The sequence below is a fragment of the Polypterus senegalus genome, chromosome 1, assembly GCF_016835505.1.
Source record: "Polypterus senegalus isolate Bchr_013 chromosome 1, ASM1683550v1, whole genome shotgun sequence".
Taxonomy (NCBI): domain Eukaryota; kingdom Metazoa; phylum Chordata; class Cladistia; order Polypteriformes; family Polypteridae; genus Polypterus; species Polypterus senegalus.
The window spans coordinates 114,669,560-114,689,858 of record NC_053154.1 but is presented as its reverse complement, the minus strand read 5'-3'; the positions used below and the strand labels follow the sequence as shown (position 1 = coordinate 114,689,858).

The window sequence follows — 20,299 nt, the reverse complement described above, 5'->3', positions numbered from 1 at the left end:
CAATAACCACAGCTCCATTATCAAGTATGTGGATGACACCATACTGATAGAGTGCATATCTGCGCAGGATAAAAGCCATTATTTAAATTAAATGGACTGGTGTGATTAGAGCCATCTTACTCTGAATGCCAAAAATGACCAAAGAAATAATGTTTGACTTTAAGAGGCAGAAACCTGCATGTTTATCCATCATTGTTCTGGGGGAGGAGGTAGAAATAGAGACTACATAGAAATACTAGAATATAAATACTAGAAATACCAGAAATAGTGACTGAAAAGAAATACTTAGGAACTACCTTTTATATAATCTTAATTGGAATGTAAATACAAAAAGCATATACTCTAAATGCAACCAGTGCTTATTTCTCCTCTGTAAAATCAGACTATTTAAAGTGGAAAAGGACCTCATGTTGTCCTTTTATCGCAGTGTCATCCAGTTGTCATCACTTCATTGATTCATTGCCTGGTTTAGAAGTCCGACAAACTTGAATTTTAAAAGATCCATCAGAATATCAAACATGCAGCTAAAGTTGTTGGGACTGACGTATGATTTGGTAAGTGTGTGTCAGAGGACAATGTTAAAAAAAACTGGAAATCATATCACATGATGGCAGACCTCCGCGACGTTCAGAACCTAACTAACTTTGGAAGGAGAGTCTTTAAAAAAATACACAAATTGCTTCAGAAAGTCTTTTCTTCCCAGTGCCATACATTTTTTTTTTAAAAAAAAAAGGAATATCAGAAATAATAAAAACTCCCAAAGCGTATAGGTTTCATATTTATAATGCAAACATTTTAGGTAAATGCACACTATCAAACTGCTGGAAGTAGTTAGCAAATCAGTATACAAATGATGTAAATATTTTATCATTTCTGTGAGAGTTTTGAACCTGTCTTGTTTCTATTTATTTGTTTTTATTTTTGTTTTTATGAGAAGTCAGATTTCATGTTTTCTTGTGTATGTCTGCCTAAATAGAAACCTTAACCCTTAAATTTTTTTTTTATTCATACACCAATGTACATAAACATTAGAGAGTGAAAAAAGAGACCCAACTACCTTGCTTCCATTTTCCTACGTGCTTTTAACAACAACATTCTGTCTGTCTGTATCTCTGTGTGAGTGGAGAATGGGAGAAGCTCAGTGTTATTGGCACATAAGAGGCTTTAAGGCATTCATATGGAAAGATTCAGTAGCCTGTACAGTCCTTGTGAGATTTTGTTTGGCTGCTTTTTAAAATGCAAGCACATAAAAGCAGGTTTAAGAACTTGAACACAATTGTGTGTACTCGATTGGCAGTTAAGACAGAAAATTATTATTCTGAATGCAACTTTGCCTTGTTTTCTTCCTCCCCACTTGATGCTTATGGCATTTGACTTTGCATGCCATCTGCTCTGTTCAACTGCTGAATGCTGGAAGTATCCATTGATGCCCGGCATTGCAGGCACAGTAAGTGGGCACAGCATATAATTTTTCCAGGAACAGTACTGAAGCATTCAACAAACTGCAAAGTTTATGTATGCCATCTGTTGTGTTGAAATGTTTACTGCAGTGACTGTGGGCTCCCGGCAATGGGTCTACATAACAAAAATAATACACTGTAGATGAAGACTATAATGTTAATAATTACTCTTGCTCATAATATTACTTCACAAGATACTTTATTGAATATAGACCATTTCTACAGTGGACAAACTTACGAGGCGCTTTAGAAAGAAGACAAAGTCACACATGACAAGGTAAGTTACAAAATAATTTAAATACAAACAACTCCAGTGGTAAATATCAATACTCGATGATATTTTATCAGTATCAAAGGTCAATGTGATTTTTCATCCCTGAATGGAATATTTGGAATGGTTTTATTTGTACCAATTAAATAACAGGAAAAAATACTTAAAAAATATGCACTACACCTTCAGCCACCCATTTTCTCAGAGGAACCTAAATATAGACGGTGAAAACAGTTTCTTATATCATGTTACTTTTATCCTGTAAGTGCTTCGTCATTTGCCAAACTGCTGCTAGTTATATTTATACAAAAATTAGAGAATGATTAATGTATTTAGTAAGATTTTTCTATATTTGAATTGTTTTGTTCCCTATTGGAATTCATATTATTTGCTTACTCCTTTGTGTACAAAGTCAATACATTGAGAATGTTTCATTATTAATTCAATCATTACAACAATAGTCTGCTATTTTACTTTGGTCATTTAAAATCAATCGTAAAAGCTGCAAAGGTGCTGCTCTGCTACAACATCCTAACTTTGTCCTTATTACATTAGAAGCTACTGTACCTAGTTTACCTAATGCTGTCGCCATCTTGTGGTTCAGCTAAGCCACTACAATTGTAATGGGTGAGCGGAATATTTGTCGGTTTAACAAGTGCAGCTGGCAAATCTGCCTGCACATATTACCCTGAATTACATATTTCCATACATTTTGAAACAGTTGGTCAAACATTATAGCTTTTATAGTCAACACATCTCAAAATGATTGGTAAAGTAAATTGCAGTACAACTTAACTGTACTAGATTAATTAACCGGGTAGGTTTTAGAACCTGAAAAGCATTGGTGCCTATTGCAGTTGCCAAAAATAGCAGCTGCAGGATCAGCCATCCTTCGTAAATGTTTTGTCCTTTTTCCCTTTTTTTTTTTTTATCCTGGTATATTTTAAGATGGTAAGGCAGTGATCAGGGATGTCTCCCTGCCACTCCCTGCAGCTGGTTTGGTATCCAAAAAATTCCATTGCTCTGTGGTTGGCGTGTGCTATAATAAATCGTGCTTAATATCTCACTTGCCACCATTACATTATAAACTTTATTCATATTTGCTCTCCCAGTGACAAATGATTTTTTAAAAATATCCAGGATGAGCTCACCTGTTTATCCTCAAGTAAAACCTGTAGAAAATTAAGGTTGCCAATTTATTTCAGCAACATGTGGAAATGAATAGGAAAATGATCATTAAGCTTCTTTACTCTCCATAAAGTGTTGCATTCTTTAAAATGTGTAATTGAAGTCTTGGACTAATGCAAACCTTTGGAAGGAATTGAATCTTCTATGGTGTTTTAGACATTGCACCACAAGTTTATCTTCAAAACCACAAAGTTTTTTCGGCTTCCACATTTCAGTTCCTTTGATTTTTATATTTGGCACAGTAGTTGGAACTACTGCCTGACATTTCCAGTAAACCGGGCAAGAATCCTAGCCCAGTCATTAACGGTGTGCCACTTTTTTGCATGTTTTCCCCATGTCCATGTGTATTCCTTCTGGGGCCCAAAAACGTTTGTTAGTTTAATTAGATAGCATAAACTGGCCAGGTTTAATTGAATTTGTATGTGCGCATGGACTTGCACTTAATCCAAGGTTCTTTTCTCCCTTGCTGCTACCTTGCAGACCCCTCCGCCCAACCCCTATAGACACAGCTGCCAGGACATGCACCCTCACATCCCACAACCCTGTGAAATAATTGGGTTTGAAAGTGAATGAATGGAACTGTATGTTGATTTAATTGGCTCGTGCATTCAAAGTGAACTACAAATCAAAGATATTGTGCTGTTTTTCCCAGTTTGACCAATGGCAAGTTAAGTGTTTTCTTTAAATGATATATCAAGTAGTGTGGCCAAATGCAGGACCTCGCATCCCTTTGAAATACAGCTTTTTGTAAGAGTTCGATGAATATAAATTAACAACTATGCCCGAGCATGAACGACATGTTCTCATTGCAATTCTTCCCCGTTAATCAGACACATTGAAGTTAATAAACAAATAGGACTGCAGCCTCATTCTATTGAATTCATACAGATGGTTGGTCTTTTGCGACATGAACCTAATTTAAACCACACTGGAATGCATTATACACCTTAGTGTAATTAACCTTAATGAAAACCCATCTAGACATCTGTCTCAGTAACAATTTTACATCAATACATACCTCCATTTTGACAATGTAATATAAATACCTCCATATCGACATTGTATCATGCTGGCATGTTGTAAGCCTCAAAGACTCTTGAAGTTTTCATGAAGATATTAACTATTGTTATAATTGACCATGTATTCTCTAGAGGTTTATTTTTTCCAGGGATGCTGCTTGAGTCAAGTTTTTCCTTTCCTCTCCTTCAATGTCATCTGGCCATAGCTCAACAATTAGTTAATGGATAGGCAGAGCTGAGCTCCATTTATATAAATTCTCATGTAATAAGATACAGTTCTTATTGTCCATTTTTTTTTTACCTGAGAACCTGTCACATTGCTCTGCACCAGTATTCGGTAAAGAGGGCTATACAAAAATAGAATTGAATTGATTGAAAAATTTTTAATATCAAAATGTAGAAGTAGAGGCATGATACAAACATGCAACATTATTTCAGCCCCCAAAAAGGTTCCAGTTTAAGACATGTCCTCAGGTTCCTGTTGCCCTCGCAAATTGTGAAAAAGGAATGAGAAACCAGATTTTTGTTCCCACCTACAGTGGCATAATCACCAATAGAATAACTGGTGACAGCCAGGTGATGATGATGATAACGAATAAAAGCACTGAAGGCACTCTACCAGTGAAATACTGGGTTGGCTCATCTGTACATACAATGTTCATTCAGTCTGTCTTTTTAGGGCAAAATCCTTAGAGTCACCTCCCATGTTACATCTAGAGATTCCTAGTAGTCAAGCAAAAAAGACCCAGTATAACTTTATAGCTTAAATGCTAAAAGATTTATTGGCCTGATAAAGGTTATGCTGATAAAGAAACATTAGTTCCCCACACCTTCCAACAATATAGGAGTGTAACATGAGTCTCCATTCAATTCTACATAGATTTAACTTTAGATAATATACTGTAGAATACAAAGAGCATAACATGCCATAACTTTCTCAACCCTACTTAATTCAGGATCACAAGGGCTGAAATGCATCTTGGCAGCACTGGGTGCAAAGCAGGAACCAACCCAACATGGGCCACAAATCCACCCCAGGTTACACTCAAGCATGCACCCACACTTGCCTGGAACCAATTTAAAATCTTTGTATAACATAATAGTGATAATTTGACGAACAAGGGCGAAAGCAAACGCAGCAAATTTGATATGAATAACACTTTTGCGAAATTCGCCCTTCAACAGTAATGTTGACATGATATTGGCATCTAGAGCTGATTGAAAAAAGCTACATGTTTTATTTGGTTACATTATACAGTTGTAACATCAGAGACATGAGCACAAATCATCTTAAATGAAACCTTGTACCTTGAGATAATGCTGTATATCCACCAAAATTAATGTATGGACACACCCTTTTAATAATTGATCAAGAATAAAAAATGATTATATATTGCATACTGTTAAAATAATACTTATGCTCAAGCAGATGTTGTGTCTTGTTGATCTTCTTCCAGCCCTTTTCTGCTTTAACAGTAGATTTATGGAATTTCAATCTGTCTAACTCATATATTATGTTCTGGGTTACAGGGAGCTGTTAGCTTTTCTAGCAGCTTTTGGTTACAAAGTGGAAGCCATTCCTGCATGGGGTGATGTAAAGTACTGAATGTGGGCCATTTGTGGAAAGACCAACATTATCTCAGATAATATGTTGATTTCTCTTGTGTTAATGTTATTTCAAGCTCTTTATGATAGGATTACGTGACCTAGAAGACAGTAGTGAAGCCTAACAGATTTAGCATCCTGTGTTCAAACCATGTGCAGTGTTCAGTTCCTTTGGTGTTCCCATTGTTTTTTTCCTGGGTACTCCAGTTTTGTTGTGGTGGTGTAATAGTTCCCATTTAGTGCCCAGGAGGGGTTAGAAAATTAATGCGTAATATAGAATGTTGTAGGTCCGGACATGAGAGGTACATTAATCTAAGCTGGTTGCAGGCTACTAAAGGTGGGAATACCTGGGAAAGCCTGTTTTAAAGCAGCCCTAGGGGTAACAGCGAGGTGGTGGAAGGAGGACAGAAATGTGTCTACTGGCTGTTGAATCAACTGGGACGTGTGTGTCGCTGTCAGGGATCTTCTGATTTGGACCCTGGTCTTGGGGTGGCTCACAGAGAGCTGTGGGTACCGCGTTGCATGATAGTTGCTTCTGACTCCAGGTGAGCAGAGTCAAACGAAGCCAGGTGGTGTGGTAAGCAGATAAAGGGACAAAGCAGCTGTGAGCCTGTGTCACCACTGAAGCTCAAAGCAGCATGGTATAATCGGCATTGGAGAAGCCAACCGAGCTACTCAACAGCAGTCAGCATAAGAGGTAAATTCCATTCCACTTAATCTCTTACACCCCCTTGCCATTACAGTTATTTATGATAAATGTTGCATATGCAAATTTGTTGTTCAGCTCGGTTTGAAGGGAAAGGGGATTTGAGGATCTGCAGGCAAGGAAATTGGTAGCACTGCTGTTAAGTAGTCAAGGATGGAGTGCCTATTTTAATTTTAATGTGCATGTTATTCAGGTGATGATGAGTGAGCAACAGTATGGTTTCATGCCAAGAAAGAGCACCACAGATGCGATGATTGCTCTGAGGACGTTGATGGAGAAGTTTAGAGAAAGCCAGAAGGAGTTGTATTGCATCTTTGTGGACCTGGAGAAAGAATATGACAGGGTGCCTCGAGAGGAGCTGTGGTACTGTATGAAGAACTCAGGAGTGGCAGAGAAGTACGTAAGAGTTGTATAGGATATGTACGAGGGAAGTGTGACACTGGTAAGGTCTGCGGTAGGAGTGACGGATGCATTCAAGGTGGAGGTGGAATTGCATCAGGGATCGGCTCTGAGCCCTTTCTTATTTGCAATGGTGATGGACAGTGTGACAGATAAGATTAGATAGGAGTCTCCGTGGACTATGATGTTTGCTGATGACATTGTGATCTGTAGCGATAGTAGGGACCAGGTTGAGGAGACCCTGGAGAGGTAGAGATATGCTCTAGAGAGGAGAGGAATTAATGTCAGTAGGAACAAGACAGAATACATGTGTGTAAATGAGAGGGAGGTCAGTAGAATGGTGAGGATGCAGGGAGTAGAGTTGGCGAAGGTGGATGAGTTTAAATACTTGGGATAAACAGTACAGAGTAATGGGGATTGTGGAAGAGAGGTGAAAAAAAAGTGCTGGCAGGGTGGAATGTGTGGAGAAGAGAGTCAGGAGTAATTTGTGACAGATGGGTGTCAGCAAGAGTGAAAGGGAAGGTCTACAGGACGGTAGTGAGACCTGCTATGTTATATGAGTTGGAGACGGTGGCACTGACCAGAAAGCAGGAGACAGAGCTGGAGGTAACAGAGTTAAAGATGCTAAGATTTGCACTGGGTGTGACGAGGATGGACAGGATTAGAAATGAGTACATTAGAAGGTCAGCTCAAGTTGGTTGGGAGACAAAGTCAGAGAGGCGAGATTGAGTTGGTTTGGACATGTGCAGAGGGGAGATGCTGGGTATATTGGGAGAATGATGCTAAAGATAGAGCTGCCAGGGAAGAGGAAAAGAGGAAGGCCTAAGCGAAGGTTTATGGATGTGGTGAGAGAGGACATGCAGGTGATGGGTGTAAAAGAACAAGATGCAGAGGACAGAAAGATATGGGATGAGATGATCCGCTGTGGCAACCCCTAACGGGAGTAGCTGAAAGAAGAAGAAGATGTTATTGATATGCCTCATGTCCAGATTCCATCATAAGGTTTTAAGCATGCTGACTAAATCCACACTCGTATTAGGTATCGCTCCGCTCACTTGTGAAGTAATCAGGTGGGCTTCAGAGGCTCTTCATTAAATGGTATGGAAAACAGAAAGGTGGCTTACAAAAGGTAGTGTGAGGAGGTCTGGGCATTACTGACCAACATGACACCAAGGATCTTAAGGAGAGGTGAGTGGACAGCAAAAATGGCAAGTTAGCAAAACAGTTGAAGGAGGTGCAGGATATTATGTGAACAGAGCACAACATATTTAGATGCTGCAGACTTTTTTTTTTTAAATATTACTCCATGCTTATTAAGCATTGAACATAAGGCACATTTGTTTTTCATAGTTTTGCTGATACATGTACTTCTAGTGACATAAGAAAAAAAACAGTGAAGAGGCTTCTTGTATTAGGAGTTTGTTAGTTTTCACATACCCCTTGGGGTCAGAGCGCAGGGTCAGCCGTTGTACAACGCCCCTGGTGCAATTGAAGGTTAAGGGTCTTTCTCAAGGGCCCTGCAGAGTAGGATCTTTTTTGGCAGTGACAGAGATTTGAACTGGCAACCTTTGGTATACCAGCACAGATCCTTAGCCTCAGAGCCACCACTCCACCCCTAAATTATTTATAACCCTCCAGACCCAAAACCCCTAATTTTTAGGACATCGTTGAACCATATTTTGTGCAGGAAATTACATGTTTATGGTAACGAGTAAACCAATAGGTGTCTTCAGCAGAAATTATCAGAAACACTTGAATTTGTGTATACCAAACCAGTTGACCCCAGGGGTTCACTCCTTAAAGGGATATGAGGGGTCAAAATGACTCCTTTTCACAAAACTTTGAAAAAATGGGGATCAGAAATATAGGTATGTGGAGTGTTATTTTAAGGTTGCTAATCATGAATATGATAATACTTTGATATTTGGTTCTTTACAGATAGTAATAAATAGCCTTCTAGGAGTCACCCCCGAAGGTTAGAAATGACAGATTTCAAGCATAAGCATGTGGGGTATCATTTTAGACTATTTCGAGGTCATTGATTACAAATATGATGTTATTTTTGATCTCGTGAGCTTCCTCATTGTGATGTCCTTTCATTATTTTGGAAGTTAGGAGCAGTCCTATAAAGCATGGGGACTGCCACACAAATTAGTTCCTGTTACTGTTTGTACTGAATGTGCTTAGAAAATTGTGAGCTTCAGGTTGGAAATTATATCCAAAAACCTTTGCAAGTGGTAATTCCCAGAGAGAGAATTTGGGGATCAGTTTGTTATCTAAATTAAGAACTCTATCACAATGCTGAGTTACTGCTTCATTTAATTATAGAATAACAAAAAGGAAAACAAGATAATCTATAAATTACATTTCTCAGTTTCATTTAATTTGGAGGAATATCTACACGCTTAAAAACAAAAAAAAAAGTGGTTCTTCAGGGCAATGCCATAGAGGAATTTTTTTTTGTTCCCCAAAGACCAATCCTCATGAAGGTTCTAGGAAGAACCTTTTGTTTTTGTAGATCGGTATACAGTAAATTACCATAAGCAGATAGTAACAGATTTGTGAAATACCAAAAAGTCATGATTTTAAAAGGACTCTCTCTGCATACAATAACACAGGCTAACTTCAGGTTTTCTTCATCTGTTAGTGTCTTGCTAGGTACCCCCTACCATATATTAAAGATTTTAGGTTTTTCTACATATTAGGATGTTTTTCAAAGAACAGGGAATCAATTTCATATACAAAGAGCTCTTCCCAGAATGAAATAGTGCTTTGTCAAGCAATGGAGCAGTGAGGAGTTACACAAACCAGCAAAGAATCATAAAGTGCATTACAGAACCATTGTTTTTAATGGTGCACTTAATATGCTTACAAAGAGAAACTGAGAAACTCTTTTCAATCTTTGTTGTGTGCTTCAAACAGCAAAACCCTTGTATTGCTTCTCCAACATTGACCAATGACCATTAGTGCATGTGAACAGTATAAACTGGCAAGGTATAATGTCACAAATGGTAAAGTTTCCATAGCATGTGAATATGTTGCTATCCTTTCTCAAAAAACAGAAAGCCAGTGGTAGCTCCTTACTACCTTCTACCCAAGAAAAGATCAGTCGATACCTCAATGTGACAATGATTGCTTAATAACTTAGGGAGTACTGAATATCCACTAAGTCCAATAAGAAAGGAGACTGAAAACAACCTTTCCGTAGGCTGACCCTGGTGACACCACCATATTCAGGCCAGCTTACTAGTTACGTTTCTCTGACTTTGTTTTTCTCATTCCGGTCTTTTTAACCATTTAAGCAGAAACTTCCCCCTTGTTTTCCAAACAGTCAAGGACAGGTAAGTATTTGACCTGACATATTTTCTCAGGCCTTCAATGGTACTTTTTTTGTATTTGATGTTGTGTTAATGATGATAGTTACCTGTAATTTTATTATTTTAAAATAAAATAAATGTATGTAGATTAATATATGGTGGGAAGACTGAGCTGTATAAATATAAATGAGGTGTGTATCAGATGAAGGTTTTTATAAGAAGAAGACATTTCCACAAGCAAGAAGTAAAACAAACCCCCAGCCACAACTTTTTATTTCTTACCTATTGCTTGTCTAATGAGTTTCTTATTAGAAAATGTGCCATTTGTACTCAATTCTTGTATTTGCTCAGTAGAACCATAATTTAAAAAGGACAAACCACTTCATCATTCATTTCTATGAAATTTTCCTTTAACCTATCTGTAACCCGGTAATGCTTTTATAGGTTATAGAGACAGCAGACATGTGACATGATGAATCATTTGTTTAATGAGAAGTGGTTATCAGAAAATTGGAGAATTCCTACATCTGCTACTCATAGTTAGGGAATGTCAAGGGTGACAGCCTGGTGAAAGAACAGTTGCATTGCTTTTCTTCTTTCTTGAGAGTTAATGTACAGAATGGTTATGTGGTCAAAACAAAGGTGAGATAACAGTTTTCTGGTTTTATTTTCACAGCCTGATGGTAATATTGAAACTGTTTCTTTCAGTTTACCACGGACAGTTTTGACCAGCAGAACAAATCAATGAGGATGTTTTCCAACCAGGGTTAGGGGAAGCAATATGTTCAGACTAATGTTTATCTCCAGATATGGGACTTTCAGAGTTTGTACCAGTACAGTGACTGAGTAATGTCAGAGGTGTGTCAGATTATAGAACACCCAAAAAATGGCGTGGTGGTTAAATGGACTTGTTAGTCATTAACTTTAGGTATGAACTGCCTATTTTTATATGGTACTTGTGTGTATTTAGGTCAGTGTACTCATTTATTACGTTAGCCTGATTCCTAAGCTATTAAAAAAAAGTATTGTATTTTACTGAAGTACTGTAAGGTTTCTTTGGTCCTTTGCGTTGTATATATTGTATCTTAATGTGTTGTCCAGTATTTCACACACACAAAGTAAAATGTGCTTTACAGTCTTGCTGAATCTGTAAAGTCAACCTGACCACCTTTCTGATAACCAGTCTCAAGTATTCAGTTATTATTTTGATTGTTTCCCCATCGTTATGAGATTATATTAACATATAAAACTAGTATTCATTAAACGTAATAATTAATAGAGTTAAATACATATTTCATAATTTTTCTTTGAATTGTCTTTCCTTTTTTTGCTGATGTTAAATGATTTTCTTTAGGTTGTCATTAATCTACAAAATTAGGCCTTTGTGTTGATATTGAAGTGTGTTGCTTTTAGAGACACATGGCAAAGTTTGGGCTTCTAATTTCAACAGAATTAACTTAAAAAAAATTACAAATAGCTATGCTAATTTTAAGTGTCCCAAGTATTTAGAACAATGTGATTACCTAGAGTGACTCGTATAAGATTGATAAATGCAGTTATTTTTCTTAAAACTTTGCATTACCAGAGTTTATCACCAACTTTGAGTGTTGGTTTTCTTGTCTCTATATAGTAAAAAAAATCTTTGCCTCTTCAAAACCTGTTTGTCCAATTCTGGGTTGCAGGAATAAAGAGCCTGTCCGTGTAACATCAGGCTAGTCAGGCAGGAAACAAAACAGTAAAGGGTGCCATCTTGTCAGTATGAGAACTCTCATACAGTCACATTTATTCAGACCAGGTCAGCTAACCTAACATCTTTGGGGTATGGTAGGAAAACAGTTCATATAGACATAGGGGAAACATGAGATCTCCACACCAGCATAGACACTGACAAAACTGCAGTTTTACTGGTTGGTCCTAAATCTTTATTATCTGAATGATCTAATTTTTTGGTCCTTTTGGCTTGTTATATCCTTGGTGTTATATTTGACCAGTTCTTAATTTTGAGCCACATAACAAATTACACATCCAGACTTCTCTGTAATATTGCTCATCTTCATTTGTTTCTCACTAGTAATGATCCACAGACATGCTTTCCTTATGTGCCATTTTCATTACTATACAGTCATATGAAATAATTTGGGAGCCCCTCTCAGCCTGTGTGATAATTTACTCTACTTTCAATCAAAAAAAGATAACAGTGGTATTTCTTACATTTCCTAGGAACATCTGAGAACTGGGGTGTTTTCCGCACAAAGATTTTTATTGATGTAGTATTTAGTTGTATGAAATTAAATCAAATGTGAAAAACTGGCAGTGGAAAAATGTGGGTACCCTTGTAATTTTGCTGATTTGAATGCATGTAACTGCTCAATACTGATTACTTGTAACACCAAATTGGTTAGATTAGATCGTTAAGCCTTGAACTTCATAGACAGGTGTGTCCAATCATGAGAAAAGGTATTTAAGGTGGTAAATTGCAAGTTGTGCTTCCCTTTGACTCTTCTCTGAAGAGTGACAGCATGGGATCCTCAAAGCAACTCTCAAAAAATCTGAAAACAAAGATTGTTTACGGGAAGGCTACAAAAAGCTATCTCAGAAGTTTAAACTGTCAGTTTCAATTGTAAGGAGTGTAATTCGGAAATGGAAGGCCACAGGCACAGTTGCTGTTAAACCCAGGTCTGGCAGGCCAAGAAAAATACAGGAGCGGCATATGTGCAGGATTATGAGAATTGTTACAGACAACCCACAGCTCACCTCCAAAGACCTGCAAGAACATCTTGCTGCAGATAGTGTATCTGTACATCGTTCTACAATTCAGCACAATTTGCACAACAATCTGTATGGCAGGGTGATGAGAAGAAAGCCCTTTCTGCACTCACGACACAAACAGAGTCGCTTGTTGTATGCAAATGCTCATTTAGACAAGCCAGATTCATTTTGGAACAAAGTGCTTTGGACTGATGAGTCAAAAATTGAATACTGCATTCCAAGAAAAACATCTGCTACCTACTGTCAAATTTGGTGGAGGTACCATCATGCTGTGGGGCTGTGTGTCTAGTTCAGGGACTGGAGCCCTTGTTAAAGTCAAAGGTCAGATGAATTCAACCCAATGTCAACAAATTCTTCAGGATAATGTACAAGCATCAGTCAAAAAGTTGAAGTTATGCAAGAGTTGGATATCCCAACAAGACAATGACCCAAAACACAGTTTGAAATCTACAAAGGCATTCATACAAAGGGAGAAGTACAATGTTCTGGAATGGCCATCACAGTCCCCTGACTTGAATATCATCAAAAATCTATGGGATGATTTGAAGCAGGCTGTCCATGCTCAGCAGCCTTCAAATGTAACTGCACTGGAGAGATTTTGTATGGAAGAATGGTCAAAATACCTCCTTCCAGAATCCAGACACTCATCAAAGGCTATAGGAGGAGTCTAGAGGCTGTTATACTTGCAAAAGGAGGCTCAACTATGTATTGACGGAATATCTCTGTTTGGGTGCCCAAATTTATGCACCTGTCGAATTTTGTTATGATGCATATTGCATATTTTCTGTAAATCCAATAAACTTAATGTCACTGCTGAAATACTACTGTTTCCATAAGGCATGTCATGTATTAAAAGGAAGTTGCTACTTTGAAAGCTCAGCCAATGATAAGCAAAAATCCAAAGAATTAATAGGGGTTCCCAAACTTTTTCATATGACTGTAATTCTTTCTTCAATACCCTTCCTACAAAGACTTTACAAAAGCCACAGTACATTCAGAACTGCATCTAGAGTTCCCACCTATATGAAGTGTTCTGCTCACATCAGTCCAATTCTCTTTTAGCTACACTGGTTACTGGTTCAGTCTCATATTAAGTTCCAAATCTTGCCTCTCACTTTCAAAGTCCTAATCCTCTTTACCTTAATGAACTTTTCCTCTGTTAATTCCTTTCTTGCTCTCTCAGGTCTTTTAGCCCTAATCTACTTACTGTCCCATGCACCAGACTTTCCATCTTGGGAGGCATGTCCTTCAGCACCAAGGCCCCTAAATACTAGAATTATCTTCCCTGATCTCTCAGTGACTGCTCTTCCCTGATTTAAAGACTTTTTTCTTCAAGGGGTATTTCTCTTTTTCCTCTACTGCTTAGCTAGTCTTATTTTTTGTAAAGCGACTTTTGGAATGTTAAATGCACTAGATAAATGTAACTTCTTAAATTTTAAAGAGGGTATTTTACTGCCTACAAGAAATACATTATTTTTTTTTTTTTAGAGAAGAAGGTGCTCGGTCTTCATCCATAAAGTTTGTTTAAAGCATCACACTTCCTAAGATAGATGTTTTCCACCTGCAGATTTCCAGTCAGATTTATGTTGTCTTCTGAATGCCTTCTTAGGTACTTGTAGAAATTGCGCATTTTTGTTTCTAAACTTAGAATCATGCCAATTCAAAAGGCAATGTGTGAAACGCTGCAAAGACATACATAACTGTCATGGGTTAGTGTACAGGTGTGACTCCATTGTCTAAATCGCCATGAACTGGTGGTGTGAGTCAAAACTGTTGCTGCTGTATTCCTATTTTAGATCATTTTTGTGTGTTGTTAATCTCTATAGAGGCTTAAACATAAACCCTGATTAGCTGCTTTGTAATTCTGCTGCTTTACGGCACGTTTGTTTTTTTTTTTCCCCAAACATATTACTTATACTGTAGGTGGCATGTTCCTTCTTGTCAGACAAACACAAAGCTTATGTAAGTTGGTGTGCATTGTTGTTACCTCATTTGTGTTTTGGGCTTTCATGAAGCAAGAAAAGGTTAAGATTGGCCAGTTAGTGGACAAGCTGTGTGGAAGTTTACAGAACTAAACATAAGGAAATTTCATCTATATAATTTTTAAAGCATTTGTTTGTTCAGTTAGCTGTACAACATTACCTTGATTTGTAAACAGTCATGTTGAAAGGGTCGTATTGGGAGTTGGTTATCCATGTAAGCAGTAAAAATTGTTCCCTTTGCAAACATTTAAATTAGCCAATCAATACATTTAATATTTTTTGAAATATCACAAATAGGTTAACTTCTTTTTTTAATTTGATGATCTCCATGTTTCATTTTGTTTAGAAATTGTTGAATTTTCTATTTGGTTTGAAATAGTGCTCAAAGGTTTATATACTGTACAAGAAAAAAATCTCAATTGATCTTATTTTAAATTGAAATTATAAACAACAACATGTGGAAATGTTAAAAGAATGTTAAGGAATGGTATGTGTCAAAAAATTATTTAAAAACACAATATACAGTATATTCAAGTTATTCTCACTGTTTGCAGTAAACTGTATACAAAGGCCCGATGGAGTACCACAGATGGTTCACATACTTTATCATTTTCAAATTTCATTTGTAAATTTCTGTAAATTGAGATCACATTATGGAAAGTCCAGATAAGAAACTTTTGAAGGTAATTGAATGAAGGTGGTTGCATTTGCATCACTTCATGGAACAGTACACTAAAACATTTTACTGGCTATTAAACATTTTAGGGACAAACTGTCAAAGGTTCATTAACATGTCAGTCCAATATTTAACAGACCTGGAAGCAATAGTCTCTTTGGTAACATTAGCTTGACCCTGCTTTTTTATTTTTTATTTTTATTTTTGCTCCTGGCAGTTTTATCTTTCTTTGATACACTAGGTGGCAGTGTGTTATTAAACTAAAACAAGTCCTCCCTGAATAAAAAACAGGGAATGTACAGTTTTTGATGACAAACCTAAGAGGAATAGTGCAGTTTTACTATGCAGATTAATCTTAATGAACGTGAAGGAGTGTTGTCATAGTTGAGTCGTTAGTTCTACCTAATAACAAAAGATCTCTAATATACAGAGCGTTTTGTTTTGCATTCTAAAGAAGTATGTGTTTGTTTTGATGAACAATGGCCCTAATAAGAGTGAGTGTGTGAGTGTGTTGTTGGCTTGTGCATTACAAAGGTTCTTCCAACTCTCATACCGTCCTTGCAGTAGCCACTTAGATATGATGTGGATGAACACATATTGTATGCTACCCTCTACGTTTTATACAAAAGCTCCGTTAGGGGGTGGCAAGTGGGGTGACTGCCCCAAGCCCCGCGCCTAATGGGGCCCCCGCTTTTGATGCCTGTGCGTCCCGTTAGAGGGGATTTGTCAAGTTATATTCTCCAGTATATATATATTTGAGATGCTTCTAAGAGCAACCCTTTTAAAATCCCTCTTCAAGGTAAAAAATTCCGTACATGTATGAAAACATTTCTTAGTCTGAATATTAATGCACAAAAACATGTATCACTAATGATAACCGGCTGAAATAATGTCAACATGAGTTATGATTATGACATTATGCATATTGAGACTCGAAGTATACTTTCAATTTGGGTACTTTTCTAGCAGAGTCCCTGCTAATTTCCTCATGACACCGCATCACATTTCGCACTGTTGTGGTGTTGTCCTGAATTATGAATTGCACTTTTTTAATAGATTATATTGTTATATTTTGATAAAGTCCGTGTGTTATCTTGCAAAAATTTAGCTGAATACTGTAATGAGAAAATCCGGTGTATGTTAGCATTATTTTTATTCATTTTGCACGGAAGTTTATACAGTCCACACATACTGGTAACAGCGTTTGCCATCAATGTGGAATGAATGTGCCATCTCATAATGTAATTTGGAGAAGATGCTTTGCTAACAAGATTCATAAAATTTATTTTTACTTTATACAGTGTTATATTTATTAGCAAATTTCAGATTAAGATGTCTTTTTTGGATTTATTATGTATCATAATATTGTTGACTATATCAAAATGCAAGAGGATGACACACACGCTGTTGTGGTTTTGCCAGGGTTTCATCCCTGGCCTTATTCTTTTCAATCATTGTTTGCTCATGTTGCTGCTTTTATGTGTTGTATGGATCTTTATATTAATAAAGGTGGCTTTGTTATTTTATTTCTTTTTATGTTTAATTATTTTCTATTAGTTATTTTCTGTTTAACAATTATTTTGTGATTTCCTTTTCATCTTTTACTAAATTCTGCTTAATTGGAGATTTTCCTTGTTAGTTACATATTGAACGAATGGAGATGTAGCCCCCAAAATATTGCTACTATGGGAATCACCTTTATAAAATTCTCAGAGGCCTAACCGTAGTGATAAAGTATTACTTTCTGTGTTCTTGTTGTGTGGTTTATTTTTTGATTCCTTAATTACAGATTCTTGCTTGATCTTTTTAGGTTTGTTTTTTTTTTAGCTCCGTTTTGATATACGTTTATGTTTAGCAGTTTTGGTTTGGGTTTCCATCTTAATCAACTTATTGTTATTTCTTTTACCACCTTTTAGTTTTATTTTATTTTTAAATTTTTGTATTAATAAACTCTTCAACTATTAAGAACCTTTATTTTTGGTATTTGGGCCTTAGGTTTTTACAGTTCCCCCTCCCTTTTGCGATTTAAAACCTTTAGCCCACTTTTAACTGTACAGACTCTTAGCTGTTTTCTTGAGGCTTACTTTTTGCTGGTGAGGCCTACTTAATGTTTTCTGTACTAAAAATTCAGGGGAGACAGCAATAATGAAGAGTCAAGATAGGAAGCCAAAAGTTTTAACCAGGAAGTCAAGAAAATTGAAGTCAAGGCCGAATATGGGTGACAATAATCATAGTCAATTAACAGGGTAACAAGTCAAGAACCAATGAAATAATAGTCTAAACATTAGATTTAAATCATCGTCTTGTCAGAAATGGAAATCCACAGTAATTCATTCAAAAATAACAAAGAGAAAAGCAACCAATGTTTGGAGTGAATCCACAATATTGGACACACAGTCTAGTGCAACACCAGCTTAAATAGCATTACACTAGTGATGTTACATGGTTAAAAATGTTTCAAAATGAAAAATAAATGTTAAAAATAAATTTAATGGTCTTCAAAACCCAGTATCACTGCATATTGAAAACAACTAAGGAAAAGCCAAACAATTAATATATGTTCAAAATAAAGCTTGTGTGATACTGTGGGCCTACATTTTAAGTTTAGTGAACCCTCTAAAGTCTATATGGATTATTATTTTCTATTAATTCCTGTTTATGTTGTATTATGTAATATAGTTTTTGCATTTGTAATGCAGGAGAGTTCCAGCCTTAATATAAAACAGTTTTATGTCAGTTGCAAATATTAATTAAAAGCCTGCATCTTTTACTTTGTTGAAATACATGACAGCAAAAAAGAAAATACTGTCTAACCATTCTAACAATGTACATCATTTAAATGAGGACCATATCTTATTTTAAAATATTTTCATTATTTTATTTTTTATATTTCAGATGTGTTCCTCATATTCTTTAACGAAAAATGTATCAATGAGAATCAATAAAGTTAATAATTAGACATAAGGCAGTATTTGTGCAACCTGATGCCAAGGAAATGTCCCTATATTATATGTAATGCTGTATTTATACAAAAACAATCTGAAGGCATAAATTAAAGAATTGGTGTGAGCATTAATTAAACTAAAGCAGTATAATAAAATATCCATGGTTAATAGTGCAAAATAAGATACTGTGTAATTACTAAGTTCAAAGGCTGAACTCCAGAGAAGCACACTCTGATTAATCTGGGAATCTGTTAAAGTGAAAGCACCTAACCTACTCATTTGAGATCTTTCAGTGTGGTCTTTAACAAATGAACTGTGAATTTCAATAATGTGCAGGAAACAATACGCAGTACTGAAAATGTAATGCCTTTTACTGGAAGCATGTTGAATTCCTCTCATTCAGGGGAGTTATTCATATACTGCTCAGTTTACTCATTAATGATTCCAATAACAATTACAGCACAGTTTAGGGAATTAATAAAAATATTGATAATGCTGTTATTCATGTTGCAATAAATAAAATAGGTTTACTACAAGTTAAAAAAAAATTTGAATATTTGGCACATTTCTTCAGATTTTTGGAAAATCGTCTTTTGGTTCTGTTATGTTTGTCAAGTATAACAGGAGAAATGTTTGACTGCTATGTGTTCTACCCAAACACTGACAGACTGCTGATGAATGACAGCCTCTGTGTCCATTAAATGTCAATGATGTACCTCAGAACTTCAGATGAATTTTGTCTGGATTTTTAAATCATGGCTGGCCCAATGCTACTGCTCTTTAGGCTAATAATAAGAATCTCCACTACATTCTGTGTAAGCACAGGAGTGCAATGTCCTTTTGAAATAAAGACTGACTGTGCCTTTTTGCCATATGCAATTGATATAAGGTCACCAAAAGACTACATCTAGACCTTTGTCTTGAATCTCTTATGACTTATTTAACAAAGTCATCAAAGAGTGCAAGGCCTTCAAGAATAGCTAGGGAAGCAGGCCTGAATCCCACAAGTCTGCCCAGAGGAGGTGCACTAGAAGGCAGCCCACCTTTCACTAGAGTCTTTCAAAGTCCAAAAATATACTTGTAAGAGTCTGGAAAAGAAATTATCACCAAAGCAGTATGTCCTTAAATCTACAAAAATGGAGTTGCTCAGAGTGCTGCGGAGAGAGGCAGGCAGAGGAGCCCCATCAACCACTCTAAAATAAAGCAGCCACTGGGATACTTTTTTTTGGGAGTTGCATTGTCCAGTTAAAGCAGAAGAGCAATAAAACCTTTGTTTTTGGACTGCTGCAACCACTTGCCTGTGTGGTTTATTTCTCCTGCCTGGAAAGGGACATTAAAATATTCTGAAATACATCAAAATGCTGCCCTATAGAGGGGAACATCATCAACCCCTGGCTTGTATAAAAGCAAGGCAACAAAATATCTTTATTAAAGGAGTATTTATTTGAATAGTAGAAATAATGCAACAAAAATTGTTTACAGGAGAAAAAGGGATTTGCCAAAAAGACAGACCAAGGGAAACAAGTCTCAAAGCAAAATAAACTATAACAATCCGAAAAACAAAGCAAAATAATCCAAGAAGCAGAGAAAAAAAATCCATTAAGACACAATGCTTACAAGACCCACCCAAATCCAACAGTGCACATCCAAGAATTGGGCTTCAAGTCCCAGTCTGCCTTTATAGGGCTAGGGGCGCTTTGTAATTTATGACGGGTCGGTAGCCATGCCTCTTGGGATCCACCCACAAAATCCAAGAAACACGAAAGAATTAAAAATCGCAAATATAAACTACATAACTCAATAGAATAAAATGAAAAGAAAATACATCATCATTTGAATGATTAATTAACAGAACACTATTATAAAAACAATATAAAGCAATGAATGAAGATGCAGGGAAAACAAGACAAAAAGAAACACTTTAAACATGAGCTGGGGAGGAACTCAAGCTTGACCATAACA

General features: G+C 36.5%; 1 long non-coding RNA gene across 2 annotated transcripts in view; it reads left to right on the top strand.

The window, feature by feature from the left end:
* Window positions 1-1,564: 1,564 nt before the first annotated feature.
* LOC120531314 overlaps window positions 1,565-20,299 on the top strand; it is a 62,591-nt gene continuing 43,856 nt past the window's right edge. For both annotated transcript variants that reach the window (XR_005634095.1, XR_005634094.1), the window contains exon 1: window positions 1,565-1,737. This is a non-coding gene — a long non-coding RNA (uncharacterized LOC120531314). The remainder of the gene's footprint in view (window positions 1,738-20,299) is intronic.